At 39.9% G+C, this 20322-nt stretch overlaps 1 protein-coding gene across 17 annotated transcripts in view; it reads left to right on the plus strand.

Moving 5' to 3' along the window:
* The window catches only part of TP63 (tumor protein p63), a 300778-nt gene that overhangs the window by 234013 nt on the left and 46443 nt on the right, over positions 1-20322 (plus strand). The window lies entirely within an intron of this gene.

Here is a 20322-nt window from a genome sequence, read left to right on the forward strand (position 1 = left end):
AGACCTTTACAAATTGTAGTCAGGAGCTACCCTCGTAACAGTCTGCCAGAGTTCCTGATACAAAAGATTGATAATTTGTGTGTTTGAAAAACAAAACAAAACAAAAAACATCTACCTTCCATTTGACTTACTGCAACTCTGATTTTCATGGCAAGGGATAGAGACAAAATTCATTCTATATAATTTGAAAAAAAAATGTATATTCTGAAACCATTGGAAATTGGATATCAGCATTAATTTTATTGGACTGAAAAACCTCCAGTTTACTAACAGGAGTTGAAAGTCATCACTTTTCCTTTCATCATAGTGAGTTTTCATCACAAACCACAATGATATGCTTATCTCAAATATATTCATTTACTTGTTTTACACAAGTATCATTTCTGTTTACATAACATGCAATTTTGTTGCTGCTGCTGTTGTTTTATTATGCCTGTCACTTGAGTAAAAGATGGGTAAGGTAAGGTCTCCATTTGGAAATGTATAGTCTCTTGGCAGGGAAGACAAATAAAGGCCCATAATTATCATAACAGAAAAATTAATATGTGGCACAAGAAAAAACAAAGATACTAATAAATTTCTTTGGGACTTTGAAGGAGGAAGGGAGCATATAGACATTTAGTAAATATTGTTTGAAGAAGGGAATGAATACGTAAAGGGAGAATAAACCTCACCTATAAGGTCTAGGGCAATTTAAACACAAAGGAATTGTGTAGGATTATTTAAGGTTTGCAAATGTGTAAAATTATCTCACTACAATACTAGGGAAATGGAAAAACACCAAAGTTCCTCTACCAGCTTTTGCTGGATGAGATGGGCCAGAAGTAGTAACTGCGAGGGCAGCCTGTATTTCTGTTGTTGGTGTGGTTTATCTTCCCAGTGCCAATGCTGCCAACTTCCCCTCAAATAAAAACCCATAGGGGTTCAGAGTCTCATGAGGTGAGAACAGGCTTGCACTATCTGTGACAACAACAAAAGCACTTATAATTTTGATTTGGAGGATCATAATTTAAATCTGCTGTTTGAGGTTCCTTGGGTCCTGCATTCTTTCTTAAATATTTCTACTTGAGTTGGTTATTGATCCTTATTTATTTTCCATCTAATCGATTGACTTTATAAATATATTGCAGAGGGCAGATTAAATAGGCAGACAGTTTTCTAATTTGCTGTGAGGGTATTTCTTAACTTACTTTTTAAATACTGATTTTATTTATACATTTATATGCACAGGTCATTTTCATTTCCATGATATCATTCGAGCTTCACAACCACACTCCAAGTTCAGTGTTGTTATCTTCATCTTCATGTTGAGGATGAGGACACAGAAGCTCACAGGTAAAGTGACAAACCCCAGTCTTTAGGCTACTAGATGGTGGAGTTCAGACTCTGATTTTCTGGCCGGGTGCTCATTTGATGATAGCAGCGTGAAGCTCTTCCCATTCTGCACCATTTGACCTCCTACCCTTCCTAATCTTCTTTCTCTAATACAAGAACACTGTAATTAAAGTGGTATTTGGCTGATAAGTAGTAGGTTTTGATTTATAACACATAGAGCTGGCAGTGTAATTTTTGTCCCAGAACTTGATGTGCCATGAAAGCTATTATGCTCTTTTTTTTTTTGAGACGGAGTCTCACTCTGTCACCCAGGCTGGAGGGCGGTGGCGTGATATCTCGGCTCACTGCAACCTCCGCCTCCAGGGTTCAAGTGATTCTCCTGCCCCAACCTCCTGAGTAGCTGGGATTATAGGCATGCACCACCACTCCCGCCTAATTTTTGTATTTGTAGTAGGGACAGGGTTTCACCATGTTGGTCAGGCTGGTCTTGAACGCCTGACCTCATGATCCGCCTGCCTTGGCCTCTCAAAGTGCTAGGATTACAGGCATGATCCACCACGCCCGGCACTATAATGCTTTTAATAGAGGGAAATGAATCTTCAGATGATGTCAGCATCCTAATTTTTTTTATCCTCTTGGGGTTTTTCTAAATGACTGGCAAATGGAAAACCTGGAAGTTACCTGAGACTTCTCTGCATCGGGCTTGTTGGGGTATGCTGTACTTCTTATAATCAACCCCAGGGACTGACAGATGGACAGATGTTAGAGACAAAGTCCTCAATCCAAGGAGGTCACTCAGGGCCAACTTTCCTTAGTATATATCATTCATTACATTAGTTGGTTATATTAGCTGTAGTACAACTCAAGTACAATAGCTGCAGGAGGAGACGGCTCGCCAGCTAAACCTAAAAGTTACAACAGTGACACAGCAAGCAAGGGTAAAATAAAAGGCTCTTGACTTATTCCTTCATTTTTTAATAAAGCATGAAGTTTGACATAAATTTTAACCTCTGGCCGCATAGTCAGTTATGCTTATTATCTTGTGTGTATTATTATGCTGTCAGGAGTTGGCCACTGATGACCAACTCCAAAATTTAGATGATAGAGATAAAACTGGTAGTTAATATATGTTGAGTACCAGGTCAAAAACTCCATAAGACACTTTACACTGTGGGAACTGGTTCATGTAACAGTTCTCCAGGATGCAGGATTAATATTCCCATTTCACAGATGCAGAGTAGTTATGTGTCTTTCTAGACCTGACAACACCTGTCACCTACCAAATGAATAGAGAGCTATGCTATAAGTCTAGGGATGAGTGATCCTTGGATGCAGAGCACTTCCTACTAGTGTTCTGACTTTTACTATTATGCATCGGTTACTATTTGACAGCTCTCATTTTTGCCTGTCCAAATTTAAGCACGTTTAATGAGATAAAGAGAGCAGAGGCAAAGGTGAGACTGGATCTTCCCTTGTATCTTACTGATAGAGAGTAAATAGAATCCAATTTGCTAAGGTCTTCTCTCTCCTTTCATGTTTCCTCACTTTGCCTCCACCACCATGAGGTCGAAAAATGAGTTTCCATTTAGTTTAAGCCTTTTGTCATTCATTACTTAATTTTGCTTCCATTTCCCTCTTCTATCTATGACAAATTCAGCACAGTGAGGGGAAGAAACAGTGATGATAGTGATGGCCTCAAGAAGAAAACAGGGTGACTGAGTAGGAGCAAATAAGTATCTCAGACCAGCATATAAACAAGTTCATTCGTAGTGTAAAGGAACATTATGCCTTTGGCTTGAAAACTGCCTTTCCAATTTACGAGCATGTTTAGGATTATGTAAGTACAGTGTCTTCATAACAAGCCCAACACCTCTTACCCAAAGAATGCAAAACGCTTTGCAAACAGTAGAACTCACAATTCCCCTGTGACCTGGGGACTTATATGTATTTTCATGCATTATTTTTTATAGATTGAGAAGTGAACTTGAGACCTACCAATCTGTCCACGTTGACAAAATAGATCCAATACTAAACTCTTAATTCCAGCTTCCTGTCTTCCTAAAAGCAGACCACACTGAAAGAGTAATCTTATGTCAAGGGTAGCAATTTTCTCTCTCTTTTTTTTTTTTTTAAAGAAAACACAAATTGCATAGTAGATATATTTGCATAAAGGTAGCTCTTGAAAACATTTAATTAAGACAGTGGTATCTATTTCCAGGGAAAAATAGAAAAGCCAGATCTCTACTCCACTGAATTTAAAAATTAGAGCAGCATTTTGCAGTTAAAAACGATTATTATTTTGCATTCTGCCATTTGTCTTTACATGAAGAATGCCTGAATTCAGAATGGAAAATATTTTCTTTTGAAAAGGGCATAGGAAAGAATTGTTATAAAGCAAGTGTGTTCAGAATGTATGTAGATATTAATTATAAGTAAAAGTAAAACAAGTAGGATGTATGTGAGCGTATGTGCATTTGTGTTGCAGATAAACCGATTTTGAAGGTTGAGAGACATGACGATACTTGTTAGGTATGAGGGAGACAAGACCAGAGGCGCCGGGAAGCTTGACTACCATGGAGTGCTCAGTTGAGACTTGTCTTTGCCCCATGGCCTGCAGCGCTTATGTAGAAATTGGGGATGCTTTTACTCGTTCCAAAGCCTAACCTGATCAGACCTGCCCAGGTTGGAGTTTGGGAAAAAAAGTGTTTGAAGTAAACAGGAAAATTACTCACCTTAATGATGTGTCTTACTGGCACTGACAGTGCTTTGATAGTCTGAAAGTCTTTTTTTTTAAGTTTTGGGAGGAAAGACGGGGGAAATTATTAATATGATTTTTGGAAAACATAGATTCTTATGCTTATGCACTTGCTAGTAAGGTGGAAAAAGCGGGCTTTGCACCATTTACAGTTATGGACTCGCGTTTCCTCCTAATAAAGTCTATATCAGGAATTTTCCATTAGGAATTTCTACGAAAAAGAAAAGAAAATATGTTACTGTTTATTTTGTGTACTTGTTGTGCCATGTGTCTCCACAATTGCGCTGTGGCTGTTCACACAGAACAGATTCTTCCTAGCACTTGGGCTGTGGGTTCCCAAACTTGTAGGTTGCTTTCATCTGTCTGGTGATTAAGAGTATAAACCAAGTGGTGTGATGAGAGAGTTTGGTGCTCTAGACAGAGCACGCACACCCTTTTTTCATAAGAAGCACAATTCTTAAATCTCTGCACCTAAATCTTTCCTTAGGATGGGTCAGTTTTTTGGAAAAAGCAATTATATATGTTTGATATTTTGTTGAAACATAATAGGTGTTGATTTCATATGGTTTTTTTCCTTTGTCTTTGCTAAATGTCAAACGGTACATTTTTTCTAAGCTTGAAGACTGAGAACTGGGTCATATGTCTCTAAACATTTAAATCTTCACTGAGATAGGGAAGAGTGACCTGATCTTATGGATCGTCCGAGTCCTGTGAGACAAAAATGCTGGGTTTTTCATGCAGTCCCTAATTCACTTTGACCTTGGTGGAGGGAGTCAAATCTTCTAGTTTGAGATCCCACACATATAAAGCTCTAGAGTTTCAGGATGAAAATCTTTTTAACTTTATATTCTCAGATTCTGTATAGCTTATTAAATTAGATGGAGGGTCTAGTTATACTGTCTAGAAGGACATAGATGAATAGTTATATTTTATAAAAATTAAACTCCTAATGATAAAAGGCTAAATGCGGAGAGAATAAATTATAGTTTATGAAGGCATGTAAAACAAAAGATGTCTGCCAGTTTCCTCCCTTTGGTGCTCTGACTGGGAATAACTGTATCGTTTTTACTTTTTTTGTCCTAACCGTGTCCTAATTGTAAATGAATCTGGTGCCCAGTAAAATCAAATGAATAGAAATACTTACCATGGTGTGTATATACCAGCCTCCTGGTGTCTCAGATATAATTAACATAATGAAAGCATTGCAATACATTCTTACCGAATGCTCAGTTCCTGTCCTGGCAGCAACTGTTTGCCTACAACTAAAGCAAGTCTGGGTTCAAAGCATTTTAAAATGTTCCAAAAAAGTGGGGAAGGCGGCTGGGTGCAGTGGCTCACGCCTGTAATCCCAGCACTTTGGGAGACCGAGGCAGGTGGTCAGGAGTTCGAGAACAGCCTGGCCAACATAGTGAAACCCCATCTCTACTAAAAATACAAAAAATTAACTGGCCATGGTGGCAGGTGCCTGTAATCCCAGCTACTTAGGAGGCTGAGGTAGGAGAATCACTTGAACTCAGGAGGCAGAGGTTGCAGTGAGCCAAGATCGTGCCATTGCACTCCAGCCTGGGCCACAGTGCGAGACTCCATCTCAAAATAATAATAACAATAATAATAATGTAAAGTGGGGAAGGCAAGATTTGGCTCACGAGTCAGACTTCCTATCAATGGGTCTATCTTTGAAGCAAGTGCTCAGAGTGCCTATTCCTTTGATCACACGGGTAGTGGTTTATTTCCATGAGTATTTGCTGTTTTCAAGAGATTTCACTTTGGGTTTTGTCCATATTCCACATTCAGGAAACTGTTAATTTTGGAAGAAGAGATTGTTTTTACTTGGTTCTTCTAAGGAAATTAATCGAATGTGTATGTGCAACTTAAAATCAAAGAATCCCTGTTTTGAGAGGAGATTTTCTTATTTCAACTGGCAAACAATATGAAACTGAATGTACCCGAAGTGTTGGAGGTTTACAAACATGATCAGCACTTGTTAATGACAATTTTCTCCTAAGAAAATGGAATGCTACCTTCTAGCATGGGGACTTGTAGGCAGTATTTCTGTGTTTGCTAGCCTTGGAAAGTATAGCTCTTATAGGGTTGGGCAAAGCAAAGCGTTTTTGCTTTGTAACCTGTAGAAATGATTACGTAGTATAATTTGGTTATTTAATATAATTTGTTAATAATTCTCATTCATCTACCAGAAACTTAAAACTTGGTACTATCCTGCTAATTTGGTTTTGGAAATGTCTCTTTTCCCTGATTTTAATATCCCTGTTCCTTGGCAAACCCATCCATATACCTACCTGTTGTTCAACTGGTGTGATAAGCTCCATCAGTGCTCCTAGACGTTTTCTTTTCCAACTTTTCCTCTTCAGTGTCAGGCAGAAGGATCTTTCTAACACTCGCCTCAGTTCATGGATCGCTGATGGTCCATTGTTGGTGACTGCATGATGACCTCTAAGCATGTCACACTTTGATCAAAGTGTTTGTATTTGGCCCAATTCCCCATGGCTAATAATAATCCCTTTCTGTTTGGAAAATGTCTTATATTTTTCAAAACACACACATATATGTATTATCACATTTAATCCTCATAACAAACCTGTCACATTGGCAGGTGTTATTCTCATTTCTCACATGCAAAGTTATGTAACCTTTCTTGAGATTATACCTCAGTTTGGAAAGTAGGGGAATGAGCCTTCTGCCTCTGTGAGTACCGTGTTCTTCACGGTGTACGATGCTTCCAAATATATACTCTTCCCAACAGGCAGAGGTGGTGTTTCGCAGTCAACAAAAGATGATTTTTGTTTTGTTTTCCCTTCTGCATGCCCTGTCTCCTGCTACTTCCTCTGTTCAAAACATTTTTTTTTTCTCTCTCTCTCTCTCCTCTCACTCCTGCCTACCAAAATTATGTCGTATAATTTGGTTATTTAATGTAATTTGGTTAATAATCCTCATCTATCTACCAGAAACTTAAGAGTTGTTATCATCCTGGCAATCTACCTTGAAGATTGGCAAAATGTTAGTTAACTATTGAATATAGATGATGAGCATATGGAATTAAATTTGAAATTTCCAATTTCAGGTTTCAAAAATCCAATTTCAAATTAAGAAATTTTAAATTTAAATCTTAAATTAAGAAATTTTAAATTTAAATCTTAAATTAAGAAATTTAAGAAACTTCTTAAAATTTTTACTTATCCTTTCTAGCTAGAGTTGCCAGATTTAGCAAATAAAAACCAAGGATGTCAGTTAAATATGAATTTCAAATAAACCATGAAAAAATGTTTAGCATAAGGGAATCCCATGCAATAGTTATTACTTTTGTTTTATTTTGTTTTGTTTTCTTGAGACAGAGTCTCCTTCTGTCACCCAGGCTGAAGTGCAGTGGTGCAATCATGGCTCACTGTGGCCACTACCTCTCAGGCTCAATCAGTCCTCCCACTTCAGCTTCCTGATGGCTAATTTATGTATTTTTTTTTTTTCTTTAGGGACAGGGGTTTTGCCATGTTTCCCAGGCTGGTCTGGAACTCCTAGGCTTAAGCAATCCTCCCGTCTTGGCCTCCCAAAGTGCTGGGACTACATGCATGAGCCATTGTGCCTGGCCAATATTCATTACTTATGCTGAAAAATTTCATTGCTTTTACAATTAAATTTTAATTAGGTGTGCTGGAGATTATCTGGTAACCCCATTCCCAGCTCAATCACCAACTCTCTAAGCAGAAGGAAATTTTTCATCTCTCTTGCCACAGTGAGGTCAGGATTAGTGAAGTAACAAGATTAAATATGAGCTAAGCTGTGACACTTGTTTTCCACAGTTTCCTGAGCCCCACTCCCTCCTTTTCTCTTTCTTCCTTCCTACCTCTCTTCCTCTCTCCTATTTATTCTTCCTACCTTTTTGTTGTTGCTGTGAGTGTCTTCACCTGTTTCCTTCCTTCCTTTATATTCCTGGTAATGTTTCAAATTTATTGGCATGGGCAGCTTCTCATAATAGGTTTGTTTTTATTATTTTTCTTGTTATTACTAAAACATGTTAATAGATAGATTCTAACTCTATGGCACAACTAAGACAGTTGTGTTACATTCTTTTCCGTGTTGGGGCTAATTAGAATATTAAGTTTACAAAGAATGCAGAAAAAGCGAACAAGATGAAGCACGTTTCCATCTTAAACAAATGAACTCTAAAGAAATAGGAAGTAACATGATGACAAGCTTTTAAGAAATGTTGCAAGTAGAGGAAAGGGTTTGTTTAAATCTCTCCCCAAGCACCCCCTACACCTACCCCCAGCCAACACAGATGCTTATATATTAGTGGTCCACACAGTACCTAATTATCAACGATGGAAATAGATGTCTCAAAATTGTTTCAATTCTCAGGGATTCCCTTAAAAAAGGAGAGGAGAGCAAAAGTTTAAAACTTGGCTTAAAGGTATTAAAGAGCAAATCTGATCTAATTGATTAAGTTACACCTTTCCTTTTTGGCAGTATCTTAATACCCCTAGGATCTCAGTATTTCAGCATATTGGTTTCCTGTACTTATCTAGAATAAAGAAACTCAGCAATTTGCCTATAGGATAGTAGAGCCTTGAACTAAATTTATCTCATTATTGTTCACTTGAAACCTTGGGGACAGCTGTAGTTGAAGGGACCTTGAAGTCCCTTAAACTTCTCAGCATTTGCAGGTTCACTTTTAAGGTGCACTAAAAAGCAACTAGTATCCTAAGCTAAAAAAAAAAAAAAAAAGAAAAAGAAAAAGTAGATTTAAGTATACCAATGAGCATGGACTCTGTTTATGTTTTGAAATCCATTTGCTACTCATTTTCCTCATTTTTAAATCCTATTATATTTACACCTGGGCATCCATTTCTCTGAAGAGAGAAGAATGAAGGATCTAAAATGTCAGAATAACAGTGATTCTCAACAATTATTGTCGGCACTCTTTCATGAAGAGATTTAAAGCTCTTTGCTTATCTGACTTAATTCCTGCCGGAAGGACAGTACAGAGGGATTACGGTTTAAATATTGCAGTTAGAAGCACAAAGTGGAACCTGGACTTCCCCGACCTTGGAAGGAAAATAATAAAGTGTGGTTCCTATAAAATATTGTAGGAACTTCAGACATAGAATGGAGCATCCATTTATAGTGATTTAAGTTCCAGTATTGAAACAGGCCTTCTATTTTTATTTCAATCTCCCTCCCCTTTATTTTCTTTGTTTTCTGATTCACCCCAAAACTTATCTTCTTATACGGTAATATTAGCTAGTACCTTAGTCAAAGATTGATCTCCAGAAGTTTGTTTAGAAAATTCCTTGTGTTACTTGTCTAGCAGTTAAACTGCCTAGTGGAAACAACAGCTCAGCTAAATAGTGTGATGCAATCGTGATAGCTGCTGTTCATCAGGCATTTACCCTGGACCAAGCACTGTACCCTGAATATCATGTGGCTTTTTCTCCACACTCAGGACAAGCTTGCAGTGGGCAGTAGTATTATCTCAGCCTTGAAATGAGTCACACAAGGTTTTGCAGCAGAGAGAACTGTCCTCTTTTTCAGCCCTGTACAGGGGAGGAGCAAGGGTGCCGCAGTGAGGGGATCTGGAGTTGAATCTGGCTTAGTAGCTGTGAAAGATTGGGCAACTTATTTCATGTTTAGGAGTTTCAATTTACTTAACTGGCAAATGGAATAACAATGTCTACTTCACAGCTTACTGCGATGATCATATAAGACATAAAGAACTTAGCAAAGTGCCTAGACTGTAGATCACAGTACGTGTTAGCTTTTTTTGTTTTATACATCAAGCGTAAGTCTTATTTTTTACATCTGTCTTATTACCCTTTCCCCAGTATTCAGAGTATTTGAGTGTATACGTACGGGTGGTAAGTGTTGTTTTTCATTGAAAGTGCAGTTCCTAACTTTTTTTTTTCATGCAGTAATCCTCAAAAAGGTAGATGTCTACCATGATTCAGTCTGTTGCTCCAATTGGAGGATGTACAGTTGTTTTAGGAGTTGAGGAATTGAGTTTATTCTTTTTTTCTTTTCTTCTTTTTTTTTTTTTTTTTTTTTACAAATTCTTTTATTCTTTTCTTCTCCAAATTCAGGCAAACAGTATTAAACACTTTGTTTTAAAAATAGATTGTGTACGTGTGTGTGTGTGTGTTTATGAGAGAGACAGAGAGAGAGATGGGAGAGGGTGAGAATACACAGTAAGGACTTGGAACATATTCTTTGTGTGAAATGTTAAAAAATTGTTCACGGTGGCTGGGTGCGGTGGCTCACGCCTATAATTCCAGCGCTTTGGGAGGCTGAGGTGGGTGGATCACGAGGTCAGAAGTTCAAGACCAGCCTGGCTAAGATGGTGAAACCCGTCTCTACTAAAAATACAAAAATTAGCCGGGCGTAGTGGCAGGCACCTGTAATCCCAGCTACTCGGGAGCCTGAGGCAGAGAATTGCTTGAACCCGGGAGGCGGAGGTTGCAGTGAGCCGAGATCATGCCACTGCACTCCAGCCTGGGCGACAGAGCAAGACTCAGTGTCCAAAAAAAAAAAAAACAACTATTCAAGGTTTCCCAATAACCTTCTTGGGCTTTGAAGCTAGAGAGCACTTTGGAATTCAAGCTCCATTATATGTGTGTCTTAATGCTATATACTGTTGTATGTCAGCAATATATATATATATATAAATTTATATATATGTATATATAAATCTTTTGTAAATAGAGGGTGGATACTTTGTCCCCACCTTTTCCCATCCTAGCATGCAGTATAATGATTTGAACACGGCAAGGACACCATAAATGCACAGGAAGACATCCTACAATGTACATATAGTATGTGCCTTATGTACAGTAAGGGCTCTGAATTTAAAGTTAAAACCTAGATTGGAGAATTCTAACTTTGTGTTATCATGAGCAAAGTAGTTTACTTAAGTCTCTGATTCTGATTCTTCCTTGACAGAAAGGGAATACAGGTGACTTTCTTATAGAGTTAGCTGAGGATTAAATTAATAGCTGTATGAAAATGCTCTATAAACTGTTAAGGACTATACAGATGGGGGAGTGATGGTGTCATTTATGGAAATCAGTAGATGCCATTACTCTCCATACTGTCGATACATAGTCTCCCATTTCTTCTTATCAGACTGGCCTACCTAGTCTTCCGGTGAAAAGAAGATCCTGCAGATACAAATTACCATTACTGGAACAGAGGACTCACTTTTAGAGCAGATGTACAAATGACACTCCAAAACAAACCACAAATCTACCAGGAAAGAGAACCAATATGTGTGGTATTATATCGCCAAGGATGCCTGAGTGATTTCATAGAAATTGAGCTGTGAGTGCCTCCCAGAATGAATGGTTTCTGAACGTGTTTCTGTTAGGAATGATGCAACCTTCAGTAGAGACCAGAGATTTAAGAATTCTATACTGTGAGTCATTTTAAAAGACAATCAAAGAGTATGTGTGGAAGCATAGACAACAACTTTCACCTCTAGCGTCCAGGTGTTGAAGGAGGTCAGCTACCAGGGAAGGACTCCTACGACTTTGGGTGCCACTGCGTGAGGCTTTGTCTTGGACCAGGGGGTAAAACATATCTCAGGCAGGACGCTGAGCTCTAGCTAGGGCTATCGTTTTTGTAGAAGCCTGACTTCTTGATACAACAAAGTAAGAGCTGAGGAAGGAACAGGGAAATCCAGTTTGGGCCCAGAGGGGAAAGAAATGATAGTGTAGTAGCCCGGGGTTTTGCAGGCAGTTGGGAGTAGCAAGCCACCCTTAGGGGGAGGATAATGTTTTCTCTACCTTAAGGGAAAATGATAGCTGACTTGCAGAGCAGTGTGCTGAGACAGACATGCTGCTACTGCAGTGGAAGGGGGTTGCAACGTATTGTCTTCTGTCTGGAGAGTGAGAGAGAGAGAGCGCGTGTATGTCATGTCTGTGTCCATAAAGCTCTCCGATCTGCCCACCAACCCTGTCCCCCACCAATAACATCTTAAAGAGAAGAGGTACAGGAATGTTTTACAGTGAAAAGATTACAGGGCTGGAAATTAGAAGCCACAAGTTCTAATTATGTCTCATTGCTAACTTCTGGTGTGATATTTTCTCTGGGTCTCTCATTTATCGGGGAGTTAAACTAGGTATGTCCAGTGGGGGTGAGGGGTAAGAGTTCTCTGCCCATCCAGGGTTTCTACTAGAAGAATTTTGACTCTACAGATAATTGTGTCTTCCTGTATTGCTGAGGAACGTCCAGGTTTGTTTTATTGAGGGGCAGGGGAGCACATAGATGTCCAGTAGTCAGGAAGGTTGTTTGCAGGCCTTTAATCAGCACTGAGAAGAGGGAAAACTAACTGCAGTTCAGTTCTCAGTTCCACCATTCACTGGAGTGCTGCTTTCAACTTTTGAGCTCCTGTTTCTACACCTCTAACATATCAGTGTCATCTCACCCTGGCCTTTTTCTCATGATTGTCGTGACTTTAGGAAACATGTAAAAGTAAGCCGACCTTAACGCGAGTACCTGCTGTATGACAGTCACTCTGACAAATGCCTCCCAGTGTCTGCTCTGTGAAGGTAACTGTGAATGATATTACTGGTCAGGTGGGGTTGACAGAGGTGGCCCTGGCAGGAGACACTAAATGAAAGGTCATTTTACCCTCCTGGGGAGATAAAGTTGCAAAATTACCGATCAAGTCTGTCAAATCTTTTTAGACTGGGTTTCCAAATCCATACCCTCAGGCAATTGAACAAGGCTGGCGAGCTCCACCCCCGCCCCTTCCCAAGGTGGGTGCCAACATGCTGCCCTTCAGCAGGGAGGACACAGCTGCCTCTGGGGCCAGTGCCCAGGGCTAGCCACAAAGCTGGCTATGGCCTCCCCAAGAAGACCCGGGACACATTACTCCCTGCAGAGGTTTTGCTGCTTTGTGGCATGGTCTAAGTGTCGCCCCACTCCCACCACCTGCCAGGCCCAGTGGGCTCCTGGCTGGTCCTCACGGTAAGTGAGTAGCAGACAGCCCACCTGCTTGATGTCAACATTTGTGGGCGCGGCCCGGGAAGAATGTGCCGCTCCCAGCCTCCTTGGCTCAGGTAATTAATCCCCACAACTGACAGGTGGCAACAGGCGGCCCTTTGGCTGGGGCCATCAGGAAAAGTGCTTGGAGGAAGGATTTTTTTAAAAAAATGATCAAGAGCACAATTCGTACATGTCTGGCAGCTAGACGGCTGTGGCAGGAAGGGAGGCAGGGAGAAGTAAATACCTTGCCAAGACGACTGTGGGGCCAATGTTGGGATCTGCGTCTGCCTGATCATTGTGATAGATCCAAAAGGATATGGTGGCCTTGGACTTGTTTGCAAGCTCACTTTGCAGAATTCCCCTTCCTTTGATGTAGATACAGTCTGAAAATGGAATGCCTCATTTGTGAATCAAAAAATCTGGGGCCAAAGTTGGAGCCCCAGAGGAGAAATAATTTGCCCAAGATGATGCAGTAAGTCAGTGGGCAGGTAGAGGACTAGAAGCCAAACTCAAAGCCTCTTGGCTTTGTTTCCATGATTCACTGGGCAATATTTACTGCCCCATTATACACATGTAGTTTAGAAATAGAATGACAAAACTGGGGTCCTAGTCAAAGGAAGGATGATCAGTTGCCTCTTGAAAGATATTAGTGTTTTCAATCTAACCACTTAAAGCTGACTTCTCAAGAGAATGCCCCCACCCCAACCCCAGACCACCTGTACTCATTCACGCCCCACTTTTTATTTTTGGTAGTTCGGGACACTGACTATCAGAACACATTGACCTGATGTTTATTAGGATGGATATATTTAAAGCCATTGAAATGAACACTTTTCCTTTGTCTTTATTTTTTTTTCTTTGAGACAGAGTCTCACTTTGTCTCCCAGGCTGGAGTGCAATGGCATGATCTCAGCTCACTGCAACCTCCACCTCCTGGGTTCAAGTGGTTCTCCTTTCTCAGCCTCCCAAGTAGGTGGGATTACAGGCACGCGCCACCACACCCAGCTAATTTTTGGCACGACCTCAGCTCACTGCAACCTCCGCCTTCTGGATTCAAGCGATTCTCCTTTCTCAGCCTCCCAAGTAGGTGGCATTACAGACACGTGACACCACACCCAGCTAATTTTTGTATTTTTAGTAGAGATGGGGTTTCACCATGTTATCCAGGCTGGTCTCAAACTCCTGACCTGAGGTGATCTGCCTCGGCCTCCTGAAATGCTGGGATTACGGGGGTGAACCACTGCACCCGGCCAACACTTTTTAAACATTACATTTTTTAAAAAATAATATCTTTCTCGATATGAAATTTAAAATGTTTTTCAAGTGAGTTTTTTTGTAGAGGACAAATCCAAAGTATAGTATATAATTAGCCGGTATAACTTCATGTGATAATCAGTGTCTTTGAAGCAGACCAAACTGAAGCTGTGTCTCAGCGCTAAGGGTCTTTTTACATTTTACTGAATTGGATCTTTAGAATTAATTTTTCAAACCCTCCTTATCAAAAGTTATTGTTGGACCCTCAAATTTTTATTTTCATGTATCTCATTTCTCTTCCCTAAATCTTGCCTCCCACCAAATTAGCTGCCAGAACTTTATCTGGTTCTCTGGCAACCCTCCATCTGTTTTGTATGATTTTTCATTCCCAGCAGTTCTAATTATTGATTTCATCATCCTCTTACCCTTATAAAAGGACATTTTTAATTTGGAAGTCCCAAGGAATATAGCTTATGAAAAGAAAAAAAATTAAGTCACTGAATATTTTAGGAGAGCACTAAGTTAAGACAGACTTTGTACCTGATGATGATGGTTACATGTAGATTAACGGAATTGTTCTGAGAGCTTTAAAGCTTGACTTTTTTGTTCTTCCTGTCAAGTATTTTGGGTTATTTGAGATAGTACAGACAACACTTTACCTCTTAAGTTTTTTGAACTAGAAGCCATAAATTAGAAGTGCACCTGGCATTTCCTGTTTGTGACTAGTGGCTATCTTTTAGATAACAGTGAAGTCCTCAATGTCCTTGACAGGTTCTTGGTAAACTGCGACCTTAAACAAAATGATGTGCAAGAGATCTTCGAGTAATTGTTTCATACAATGTTATTTTCTTATAACAGTGATGAGAAAAACAAATTGTTTTGTCATATGTGTTTTGCTTAAAGTTACAGTTTCCAAAAATCTATCAAAAATGTTAAATGAGGATTCATTGTATTTGTAAATCTCATTATTTTTCTCTCTTTTTTAAAGAAACCAAATTCAAATTCATTCAGAAAGCCAGGCATAAAGTGAGACTAATATGTTCGTTGGTGTATTTAAGCCTTTCTTAGAGTTTTCTTTTTTTCAAAACCCAGCCATCCTCAGTATAAGAACATGCCAGACATGAATTGATCTGGAATTGCAGACTCGGGAGGGCTTTGATGCTACTCTATCTAGTTGCCTTCCTTGAAGAGGGATTGAGAAGAGAAGTAGGTCATAGAATTAATGATTTTTTTTGTTCCGTGAGAGTTTATTTCATCCATAGTCTCTAAGATTTAGGGCTCAAGATAGCCATGTGATTTGAGATTTGCATGTAGTATGGCATTTCTTCTGGGAGAGGTTGAAAGAGCTAAAGTTCTTGTTTTTTGGTTTTGGTGTAGTAGGCAGGGAGGGTTTTGATTCTACCTTTAGGAAAGGGAGGTGTTGAAAAATTACGCAGGTGTGTGCTGATATTACCTGGCACCTCTATGCATTGTGATACTGAATTACCAGTCTGCCAGCCAAAAGCGTGTAATATAGTATGTCTACTGAGGCAGGTGGTAAAGGTAGGGTCCTAGTCACTGGAATTCTTTTTTTTCCCCCTTCTCTTTGCAACATATTATTAGTAAAGGAGCTGAATTTACTTGTTTTCCAAAATCCCCTGGAGTTGTTTTATTTGAACATGATATTTGGCTTTAAGCAGCTCACCCCTCAATATTCCAGACTTCCTCCCCTCCCTCCCAAAGCAAAACAAAATTTAGGCAAAGCTTACTTATCCATTTCGACAAAGATATTTTATGAAAAGAAGGAGTTTAGTTCATTTGTTAGTTTTCAGGAACTTCTTTTCCACGTCATTGTTGAAATATTTAGTTCATGTGGATGGCCAAAACTGTCACGTCAGTATACAAGGAAATTCGGTTGAAGATCAATACAATATTAGGCTCGTCATTCTTGCCCATGGGCTGGTGCTTCCTGGGAATGAACAGACTATTGAATATATATACAGTATGTATACAGAAGAACATATATTGAGTTCTACTTTATATATTTATACATATATGATCAGAAATGGCCAGTAGGGTGTGTGTGTGTGTGTGTGTGTGTGTGTGTGTGTGTGTGTGTCATCAGAAAGATTACCAACACTTTGTTTTCCACATTCCTTTTTTTTTTTTTTTTTTTTGAGACAGTCTCACTCTATTGCCCGGGCTGTAGTGCAATGGTGTGATCTTGACTCACTGCAACCTCTGCCTCCTGGGTTCAAGCAATTCTCCTGCCTCAGATTTCTGAGTAGCAGAGATTACAGGCGTGCATCACCACACCTAATTTTTATATTTTTAGTAGAGATGGGGTTTCACCATGTTGTCCAGGCTGGTCTCGAACTGCTGACCTCGTGATCCACCCACCTCGGCCTCCCAAAATGCTGGGATTACAGGCATGAGCCACCACGCTTGGCCTTCCACATTCTTTATTAAAGAGTCGCTTTGCCAGTGCAAATCTGGTAACTGGGTTCTCTAAGAGATTTGCACCAAATTATAAAATAATCAAATGAGGCCGGACACAGTGTCTCACGCCTATAATCCTAGCACTTCTGGAGATTGAGGCGGGCGGATCACCTGAGGTCAGGAGTTTGAGACCAGCCTGGTCAACATGGTGAAACCCCGTCCTTACCCAAAATACAAAAATTAGCTGTGTGTGATGGCGGGCACCTGTAATTCCAGCTACTCAGGAGGCTGAGGCAGGAGAGTCGCTAGAACCTTGGAGGCGGAGGTTGCAGTGAGCTGAGATTGCACCATTGCACTCCAGCCTGGGTGACAGAGCGAAGCTCAGTCTCAGAATAACAAAAATCATCATCATCATCATCATCATTATCATCAAATGGAAGTAGCACTATATATTATCTATTTTCTCCTCTATGAATGATTAGCTCAAGATTTGGGGGGATCATGTAAGTTGCCAGTTATTTCTCAGTGAGTGTCAGATATTTATGACTTCTTTGAAGAGGCCAATCGTTTTTGAAAATTATTTCAGATGTGCTTTCTTTTTTCCCCCCCTCCATCACAGTATTTTATTTCTGATTTCACTTAGATTTGCATAATGCAAAGAGCCACAGTTGCACTGGGGGTCCTTTCTAAATAGGCAACAAGGTTAGTGCAACCCACTGCTGACTTACTGAACCCAGGACCTGATGGAGTAGAGTTGATTATTAAAGCAATTAGTGGGCATTTTGTGTTGTTTTTATGTTCAAGCTCCCATTGTGAGAATATGGTTGCACTTTAGGGAAGAAAACCTCAACTCTTAGACAAACTTCTTTGCTTAACTAAAAATAAGTATATATACTCCTGTAAGAATTTGGTGATCATATTTTTATTTTTGTTAATAAGATGGCCTCTGAGCTTTATACTTGATTGTCTAATCATATATTTTCTAATCATGTGTTTATTCACTCAAATTCACTCTGGCACGAATACACCAGTTCCACTTTGGCCTCATACTATAACTGTTAAAACTGTGTGGGACGTGGGGAAGAACACTGGTCTGTATGTCAAGATGGTCCCAGTTACTGAGAACTTTTGAGCAAATCTCTTCTCCTTTCTGGGGCTTAGATTCCTCATCGGCAAATAAAGTGGCTGAACCAAATGATCTTTAACTTTGAATTTTCCTGATCTAACTTTTCCTTTTCCTTTTCCTCCCTCTGCCTCCTCCTCCTCCTCCTCCTTCTCTCTCTCTCTCTCTCTCTCTCTCTCTCTCTCTCTCTCTGTTGCCTAGGCTGGAGTGCACTGGTCTGAGGATGGCTCACTGTAACCTCAACCTGCTGCACTCAAGTGATCCTCTGCACCTCAGCCTCCTACAGATGCCCCCATACCTGGCTTTTTTTTTTTTAATTTTGTATAGGCAGAGTCTTCTTGTATTGCCCAGACTGGTCTCAAATTCTTGGGTTCAAGCAATACTCCTGCCTAGACCTCCCAAAATGCTGGGATGACAGGCATGAGCCACTGAACTTGGCCCCTGATCTAATGTTCTAAAAAAATCTTAGCAAATGTGTGTTAAACTAAAAATGCTTTGAAATGGGATGACTCAGTAATAGAAACATAGAACCAAGCCCTTGCTTTAAGATGTCAAGTTGGATTTCTACAGAAATTCTGTAATTAGAATATAATATTGTAGTAAAAGCATTATCTTCATAGAACTAAGGAAATCTGAGTTCACTTCTTCATTGCCCAAATTTAGTTGTGCAACCTTTAGAAATCATTTTATCAGGGATGCACTCCTGACCCTCTGTGATATCATGAAATACGTATTTGGACTTTGTCCAAGTTTCTTGGCATATAACTCCTAAAATCCTTGGAATTTCCAAAATGCTGCCTTTTTTGTATGCTAATGCTGGCTCATGGGTTCAGAATGGGGGTCTGGTCACTGGAAAGGCAAAGGCACAATTAGAGAGTCAGCCCCACCCCCAGCCTCCAGGAAGGAGAGAGAGGCTGAAGGTTAAGTTGATCACCAGTTGCCAATGGTTTAATCAATCATGGCTAGATAATGAAACCTTCATAAAAACCCAAGAGGACAGGTTTCAGCAAGGTTCAAGATAGTAAAACGTGGAGAGTTTTAGAGGTTGAAGCCCAGGGAGGGCATGGAAACTCTGCACCTCTCCCCCCATACCACTCCCTAGATATCTCTTCATCTTCATCCTCTGCAACATCCTTTATAATAAACCAGTAAATGTGTTTCCTTGAATTCTGTAAGCTGCTCCAGCAAATTAATCAAACCCAAATTGGGGTCATGGAAAACCCAATTTGAAGCTGGTTGGTCAGAAGTTCCAGAGGCCTGGATTTGCTCCTGGTTGTGTGTAGAGTCTTGGGAACTGAGTCTTCAACCTGTGAGATATGACAGATCTCCGGGTAGACAGTGTCACAGTTGAATTGGAGGACACCCAGCTTGGTGTCTGCTGCTTGGTGAGTGGTGAAAAACTCCCACACATTTGGCCACAGAAGTCATCTTCTGTGTTGATGATTGTTGCTGTGGTAATGTGAGAGGAGAGGAATAAACACAGTTTGAGCATTTCCCAAAACATCCTCCAAGCTAAATAGACACCCATGTTTTACCTTCTCTCCTTTTGCTTTTTTTTAAGACATGTGTCACAATTTTAGAAATTATTTTTTTAATGTCAGTACTTCCTTTGGATCAACTCCCTTAGTGTAAGGTTTACCGTTGGTTCCCTAATAGCCAGGACAAGGACTGGCATGAAGCGCGTGCTCAATAAATATTTGCTGAATTAATAAGCTTCACCTCTTTAAGTCTCAGTTTTATATCAGAAAATTAGGAGAAGAAGGTTTGGACAAGAGGTGCTATAGTGTTCCTTCTGAGTTCTTAACATCTTCTGTATTCTCTGTCTTCTAAAATCATAGGTCTGTAACAAGTTTACAGGTTGGTGCTACTCATAATAATTTATGTATTAAACATTTTAAGTGAGAAATATTTCAAGGTCAGGTGTGGTGGCTCATGCCCTATAATCCCAGTACTTTGACAGACTGAGGTAGGTGGATCACACTTGAGGTCAGGAGTTTGAGACCAGCCTGACCAACATGGCACAACGCTGTCTCTACTAAAAATACAAAAATTAGCCAGAAGTGGTGGCACTCGCCTGTAGTCCCAGCTGTTTGGGAGGCTGAGGCAGGTGAATTGCTTGAACCCAGGAGGTGGGTGTTGCAGGGAGCCAAGATCATACCACTTCCCTCCAGCCTGGGCAACAGAGTGAGACTCCATCCCCCCGTACCCCTTCCCCCACCACCACCACCAAAAAAAGAATTATTTCTAACGTAAAAAAAGTAAGTAAATTAAGACATCTGAGTATAAGACAAAATGTTAACATTTTTCCATATTGCTTCAAATCTTTTCCTTAAATAAAATATAAAGCAAAAAGTACTCCTCCATTCTATCTCATTTCCCTTCTTTCAGCCATTAAAATGAATAAAATATACCTGTATATAAGAACATGGATAAATCTGGGAAGCAT

This window comes from Pan troglodytes, chromosome 2 (assembly GCF_028858775.2).
Source record: "Pan troglodytes isolate AG18354 chromosome 2, NHGRI_mPanTro3-v2.0_pri, whole genome shotgun sequence".
Lineage (NCBI taxonomy): Eukaryota > Metazoa > Chordata > Mammalia > Primates > Hominidae > Pan > Pan troglodytes.